This window comes from Clupea harengus, chromosome 22, assembly GCF_900700415.2.
Source record: "Clupea harengus chromosome 22, Ch_v2.0.2, whole genome shotgun sequence".
In the NCBI taxonomy this organism is placed as follows: Eukaryota; Metazoa; Chordata; class Actinopteri; order Clupeiformes; family Clupeidae; genus Clupea; species Clupea harengus.
In genome coordinates, this window is record NC_045173.1 from 20,518,169 (window position 1) to 20,526,579 (window position 8,411).

An 8,411-nucleotide genomic window follows, 5' to 3' on the forward strand; every position below is an offset into this window, starting at 1 on the left:
GCTGAAGACATCTATGCAAGTCATCAGGTATTTAACGCCGTCATTCTCCTTTGAGTACATAGTCATATCCACAAGATCTGCTTGAAATTGTCTGTCTATACCATATACTATGACTCTGTTTCTTTTGTAATTAATCCGTGTGGCTTTGTGTAGTGTGTAGGCTTCTTCACCCGCTAACCATTCTGACACTTGGCGCGCTGGTAACTGAACCCCTGTGGCATTGAAAACAGCGTTTTTCAAACGATCTTGACCACCGTAGCAGCCCTCGCTTGAAGGGTCGTAGTATGCGGCTTTCAGATGTTCTGACATGTTAGACAGCTAACAACAAATGACACAACCCCGTATACAAGCATATGGTTTTATTAAATAACCAGAGATACCTTTTTACATTAATGCGATCATCTACAATAAGTATCCAAATATTTTAAAAATTTAACACATGTATCAAAACGTTTATCTACCAGCGTATCAACCAAACTCTCTACTATTGTGTAAACATCACTCGTTTTACTTTTACTTAGATTAGCGGTACATATATCGACAACATATGTACATACAACAATAAGATGACCCAGCTTGAAATCACCCTGATGACCCAAGATCAGGTGTTCTAAAATGACCCGTAATGAAATATACCACGGCCTTGTTACATTAGCACCCCTATGTACAATATCAACCCAATCAGTAGATAATGTCCTGGCTGTACACATTTGTTTTTTGAGACCAAATAGTCGCTGTCTAGACACTGTAAAAGTTGTAGTAATATATCGTGAATCACTAACTATGGTATTACACAACAATGCATAAAGTTCATATTTCACACGTCTCTTGACATGCTCAGCTGCCCGCTTGTTTCGATCTAGACAATTCCCCATCTTGTAGCAGTGTTCAGGTGTGCTTTTTCATGACCCTCCAGGTCGCGAGGGCTGCTTCAATGCTGAAGCCAGCATGCGTTCATCGCTGTTTCAATAATGGCTCCACTGGGTCCGTCGATTAAGTCATATGGAGCGTCAATGTGGTAGTCACCAACCTCAGACTCTGCCCGATCCCAGAGGATCATATCCACCGACCCTAGCATTCTTAGCTTGATGGGTATAACCCCTTTTGTAGTACAAACGTGCGCCAGGACCTGCAACATAGACGTTTGATAAAGTCTGGTTTTCACCCTGTCGCTGTTGTCGGTATAGAACCTCGATGCCTCTTCAAAAAGACATCGATGTTGTAGCTGGCTCGGATGATCCACAGCACACCCATTACAGACCTCCTGTAGCATTTTGGTGATAACACGATTTAACATGACAAATACACACGCTTTGATGATTTTGGGTGATAGTTCTGATATTGTGATTATGGCGGTAGGCGGCATACCATTTGAACCACTTGCGCTGATATCATTGTTTGGTGAGTCCGTAGCAACGGTGAAAATAGCAGGGTTGGACATCAACCAAGGCGCATTCCGTCTGATGGGTAATTCAAAGGTTGTAGGCCCCATCCTGCGGGTCATCATGATAGGGGTGTCATCAGGCGATGTGGAGTTTGAGATCTCACCATCTGACTCGTCTTCTGAAGTCATGTATATACACTCCTGATCGATTTCGGATGGTAGATCAGCTGCTGTAACGATGGTTTCGGAGGCTGTGTCTTCCATAGTATCATTGACTGTTGCGGCTCCGGAATCCATCATTGCTGTTGTGAGGCCAGTAGTCGTAGAAGACATGGTAAATGCTATGGCGCTATGCATCGGTTGAGCCCCCTTTTCAACGCTTTAAAAGGGGGTGTGGGCGTCAATGATTAACCATGTGACACTCTCTAGAACAGCTTCACTTTAACGCCCTCCAGCCGTTCTTCAAGCAGAACCCACTTGAACAATCCATCAATATTCTTGAAAGCACGGCCCCCACCCAGTTCCGAAACATTTACGTCTTTCCAGATTTTGGACCTAGACATTTTCCAACCCTCAGCGTTGTATGAGATGTGTGGCATATCGTTTGTAAAGTCCGTTCCAGGTGTATCCAACGTGTATAACGTCACACACCGCTCTTCATCGTCAAAAATATAACCACCTATGCGACCACCAGGTAACGGCCATTCATATCTCAGGCTAGCTGGTGGCTGCATCACAACTTTAGTCTTAAAACCGGGTGGATGACTTCTTTTTCTAGGGGCGCCAGTTACCCCAGACTCCATACTGACAACCCTAGTCGGTGTGTGCATGGTACTATCACTATTCATTGCACCCATTATACTCTTTTTTTTTTTTTTTACCCCTGTCTCAAATGCTTTAACTCTCAGGTTTGTATGTACTGTATCTAGGCTCTTTATACACAGCCCCAGAAGAAACCCCACCCTTTTACTGGGTCTGCCTGAGGCGGGACCAATTGTGTGTGTGTGTGTTTATACATCTTCTGACACAAACCGTTGATACGCACCCCCCTGACACTATACCAGTTTGCTATCAACATTGTTCTGCCTCCCCACACCTGGGACCTGGGGTGGCGGGGTTAAACCAGGGTTAAATGTATGGCTTGTCAGAGAACAATGGGGACCTGTCAGGAATTGACAGCTGATCAGATATCAACCAGATGACAGGATACAGATCCATCATCTATGACATCTTTATCACACATTTATTACCCCTAATCAATCATTTTTGACACATAGTGTCAAATAAAGACTACTCCCAACGATACGCGTCAGAGAGGATAGATGGGAGGAAGAGGGACTGAAAAAGCCAGGTTGAAAAAAAGAAAGGCATTGGAGGAGGATGCTGTCAAATGTGCCAAGCTTACCGATTTATTTTCAAGAGGACAAACACAAGTGACAACTGGTAAAGAGAGACATAGGCCTAATGATTAGCAACGTAACTATTAGGCTAACGTTGTAGCGTTGGTTAATATCGTTGTAGCGTTGTCAACCTATTCACAAACAAAATATTACCAGAGATGGAGCTTGAAAGCAGGACCTGTTCCTCCTGCAAAAACTGCCATTTGTGTCCATTTAATACTCTCACAGTACAACCTCCTCACAGATGCTTATCATGTCATTGGGTTAGCATATAAGTTTCTGTTGACTTTGTCCATCACACAGGTTGCATGTGAGCGAAGCTTCTCAACCTTAAAATTTGTGGAGAATAGGCTACGAAGCTCATGGAGTCAGGACAACTTGGAGGGTTTCATGTTAATGTGCACAGAGAAGGAAATCCTCATGTCTATAAGCAACGACACAGTTATAGATAAAGTGGCTGAAACCAGTGTACTGCTTAGGCGGTTACTGATGCTGTAGATGCTGTTGGTGCTTTTCGCAATGTAACTATACTGTACTGTGAGTTGAACTGTAAACATTAGTTCAATATGCCTCTTTGTTGAAGAGTGGGATATGTTTCAAATGCTTTATTTATTTATTTCTGCTTTTGTTAATTTATCAACCTATCCTTGTGGAATAGTGGAATATTTTTTGTTAACTTCTCAGCTTAAGTGGATTATTATTTAACCTTTACATTATTTGTTGAACCATGGTATTAATAAATATAGACAAAACTACAGGATAGTAAGAGCTGAACTGTTTCTTCATTTATCCAATTTCCACTACCATGGAAAAAGGGGGCCGGTCTTGGGCCTGAAATTCCCAGGCTGAAAAGTGGCCCCACTCTGGCCCTGCCCGTACCCCTTCAGACATTCAATCTCCAGCTACGTACAGGGAGAGAAATTCAGCCTATTCTGAGGCCTGGAAAATAACACTGTGTTCTAAAGGTTTTATGTAGTTATCCAGATCCATCCAGGGCAATCAGCAATACAGGTAAAGTATCACATACTCCACAACCATGGTATCGCAACTCCAGCAGTTGAGGTGGAAGTGTTCAACACAGGACTATCTGAAGTCCAGCATGGGTTTCTCCACAGGGTTCTTTTAACAGCTGTGGCACTTGCTGACTTGGCCATAAATCGTCCCTCATAGATCCCAGTCTATCCTGTCAGAGGCCCTGTTCACACCTGGCATGAACATACATACATAACATATCTGTTAACAGGACCTGTTCGCCTCCAGGTCCCTGAGGCGTGCAGGTTAGATTGTGGCCGCCCCCTCCCACCCTGGTCACAAACTCTTCGAGGTACTTCCCATCAGGACCAAAACCTCACGCCACAAGACCAGCTTCTTCCCGGCTGTAGTTGGCCTCATCAACAAGGACCCCCCCCCCCGACATGGACTCTTATTCCGCCCCCACGCCTCAAGTCTGTGTTACATTTACACACTTTACATTACATTACATTGCACTCCTGTTTTGCACATTACTGCTAGACTGCACAGCTCCTCCACTTCATTTTCATATCCTGTAAATATCTTTTAATATTTTATTATCTCTTAATATTTTTAAATATTTGTTTCTTTTTACTTTATGTATTTTTTAAATATTTATTTTATATATAGTTTTTCTTATGTGTAGTTATTATGTTTTATGTTTATTGTCTGCACCAATATGCCAAAACAAATTCCTGGTAGGTGTAAACTTACTTGGCATTAAATACAATTCCGATTCTGATTCTGATACCCAACTGTCACATCATCTACCCTACTGTGCATGGCTGCTCACAAATAGCTTCCACCTGTTAGTCTACAGCGCATAGGTGGAAGGTGCCTCGGAGCTGTGGATGGTCCGTACAACTGCCGGATCACACATCCCTAACAATGGCTCTGGCCTTTCAGAGGCAAGACCCAAAGCTGCTGACGAGCTGGGTTTGGGTTCCAGATTCGACCCTCCGTCTGTGAGAGGAGGTCCAGAGATGCGTTGCCCACTGGATATATGCAAATAATATCATTCTTGCCCCTCCCATCCACTCCCACCCCAAAACAGACACAGTAATTTAACATTGAAAAGTACTGACATCGGAAAAAAACAAAGAAAAGAGTGTAGTTGAAAAAGCACATCAGGATAAAGAATAAAACATCAAAACATATTCTCAGTGCCCAAAGTTTATTTCAATACAAGTAATGTTTTCAATGCCAAACTTAGTCTCTGTTTTAGCTCAATACTGACATACTTAGAGCTGTCCACTTGAGATCGGATCACCTAGGATACATGTTAATGCTAGGTGTGAGAAGCCTCAGAGAGATTGTTAACATCAGAAGTGGTTTAGCTTTGTCTTGTGAATGTAACCTAGACCAGACTGAAGCTTGGCTAAGAATCAGAATTGGCCAGGACAAGGGGGTCTTGGACCCGGTATTCCCCACTATGGGTTATTCAAATAAATGAATGAGGAAAGGAGGCGGCGTATGAAAATAATGCACTTTATTTTCTGATGTCTTATTTGCAGGCAGAGATATAAATAGATGCTTATCAATAAATACTTAAGTTCAGTGTGGCAATAAATAGCTTGTATATAAATAGTGATACAATATTGCACAATTCCGGAGGAATCCAGCATCCAACCTCCACAGGGAAACATCTTGCTCTCCAGCCAGCCTGCTGGCAGTCACTGACCAGTCCTGCGTACTTGGAGAGCTTCCTCTCAAAGGCTTCTTCCAAGCGATCTTCCCACGGGACTGTCAGCTCCAGCAGCACTGCTTGCTTGGTGGACTCAGACACAAGGACAATGTCTGGTCGCAGGGTGGTGACTACAATATGGCTGGGGAACTTCAGCTGATGTTCAAGGTCCACCAACAACTGCCAGTCTCTTGCAGACGTCAGGATGCCTGCAGATGATGTTCTTCTGGCAGGAGTTGGCTTGTCCCCAGCTCTGACAAAGGTGATGGTTTTCTTGGAGGGTCGGAACTGCTTTGCCCACGCCAGTCCTGTGCTGATGGCTTCAGCAATGGTTATGAGGACTTGGTCATGCCTCCACCTGTACCGACCATCTCCAAGTGCCCTAGTACAGCAACTGAGGATGTGTTCCAGGGTTCCTCGCTTGGAACACAGTGGGCATGCTGGTGTCTCTGCTATGCCCCATATGTGCAGATTTGACGGGCTTGGAAGCACGTCATACACTGCCTGGAGGAATTTGATGCGGTGAGGCTCGGCTTTCCAAAGCTCAGCCCAGGTCACTTTCCTTTCAACCGCATTCTCCCACCTCGTCCAAGCTCCATGTTGCTTCATTCCCACTGCCTTGCAGGTTCTCGTCTCTTCCACTGCTGCTCTCACCTCCTCCTGAACAAGTCGTCGCCCTTCCTTCCCCCTGGTGTTCATTTGGGGAGTTGGAAAGGATCCTAGCCCTGCTCGACCTCGTGTGACCACCAGGCTCCTGTGATGCAGCCTTGCATCTGCCTCTTGAACCGCTTCCTCTGCCCTCCATTTCCTGCCAGTCCTCACTTGGATCCCTGCATTAGCCACCTTCGGATCACTTGAGTCCCTGTACTGAACCACTTCTCTGGCTCTAGTTACCTTAAATTCCTCCTCCAAGGATTTGAAAGGCAGTCGCAGTTTGTTGGTGTTCCCGTAGAGTGCAATGCTGCTCAGGCTCCTTGGTAATCCAAGCCATCTCCGGAGGTGTTTGCTGACTTTCCTCTCCAAGATCTCAACTGTTGAGATAGGGACGGCGTAGACAAGGAGGGGCCACAGGATCCCGGGAAGAATGCCATGTTGGTAGACCCAGGCTTTAAACTTCCCAGGTAGGCCTGACTTGTCCACGGATTTCAGCCAGCCATCCAACTCAGTGCAGGTCGACTGGATAGTTGTTTGTGTCTCTCAGAGAGCAGTCAAAAACCTTGCCCAGGCTCTTGACTGGCTTCTCTGTGATAGTTGGAATGGCTGTGCCTGTGATGTTAAACCGGAACTTGTCCTCCACCTTCCCCTTCCTCAGCACCATTGATCTGGATTTGGCGGGTTTGAAACGCATCTGGGCCCACTCCACCAGCTTTTCAAGTCCCTTCAGAATCCACCGGCAGCCTGGGACTGATTCTGTCATGACTGTGAGGTCATCCATGAATGCCCTGATGGGTGGTTGCCGTTGTCCGGAATTCGTGCGGGGCCCTCTGCACTCTGGCTCAGCAGACTTAGTGAGCATGTTCATGGCTAGGGAGAACAATGTCACAGACATAGTACACCCTGTGATGATACCGATCTCCACCTTGTGCCAACTGGATGTTATTGCTCCTGAAGAGACCCTCGTCCTGAAATTGCTGTAATAATCAGCGATGAGGTCTCTACACCTGCTGGGTACATGATGTTTTCTCAAGGTGAGCTGAACCAGCTTGTGTGGAATGGAACCGAATGCATTTGCCAGGTCAAGCCACAACACTGACAGGTTGCCCTTGTTCTCTCTGGCCTCCCGAATGAGCTGTGTCACCACACCAGTATGCTCCAGACATCCTGACATTCCTGGAATGCCGCCTTTCTGGACAGATGTATCGATGTAGGTGTTCTTTGCCAGGTAGGTACACAGCCGTTTGGAAACACCACTGAAGAAAACCTTTGCCTCCACACACAGCAGGGAAATGATGCGGAACTGGTCTAGCTGAGTGGAGTTTTCCTCCTTCGGGATCCATACCCCTTCAGCCACTCTCCATTGTTCAGGGATCCTCCCTCTTCTCCAGAAGACTCGCAGGATTTTCCACAGACGCAGCAGGAGTTTGGGACAGTTCTTATACACTTTGTATGAAGTGCCACTCTGTCCTGGTGCAGAGCTTGCCCTTGCTTTGCGGACAACCTCCCTGACTTCCTTTAGCTGCATGTTTTACATTTTTAAGTTCACCTGTTTGATTAGGAACTCTTAAGTGGTCAACCATGACTTCCTGTTTCACTGGGGTATAAATATGACACACAGGCCAAATTCCCTTAGTCACTCATCACTATGGGAAAGACCCAAGAACACAGTGACAATGTGCGACAGAAAGTTGTGGAGCTGCACAAATCAAGAAATGGACACAAGAAAATCTCTAAAGAGTTGAAAATACCCATTTCCACTATCATGGAAATAATTAAGAAGCTTAAAGCGACAGGAGATGTAAAGAATCAGCCTGGAACAGGACGTGTGTGTACATTGACCCCACGCACCGTGAGGAGGATGGTTCGACTGGCAAAATAATCTCCAAAGATCACAGCTTGAGAATTGCAGAGGTTAGTTGAGTCTTGGGTTCAGAAAGTCTCCAAAACTACCATCAGATGCCACCTACATCACCACAAGTTGTTTGGGAGGGATGCCAGAAAAAAGCCTCTGCTGTCAATCAACAACAAACTAAAGCGCCTAGAGTTTGCCAAATGTTACTGGGACTTTCAATGGGACCGGGTTATACGGTCAGATGAGACCAAAATAGAGCTTTTTGGCAACAAACATCAAAGGTTGGTTTGGCATAGACAGAAAGATAGCCATACAGAAAAGCACCTCATACCCACTGTGAAGTATGGTGGCGGACCTTTGATGTTGTGGGGCTATTTTGCTTCCAAAGGCCCTGGACATCTTGTTAGGATACATGGTATCATC

At 45.4% G+C, this 8,411-nt stretch overlaps 1 pseudogene; it reads right to left on the reverse strand.

The window, feature by feature from the left end:
* Positions 1-931: 931 nt before the first annotated feature.
* Positions 932-7,661, reverse strand: LOC116218321 (annotated as a pseudogene).
* Positions 7,662-8,411: the final 750 nt, after the last annotated feature.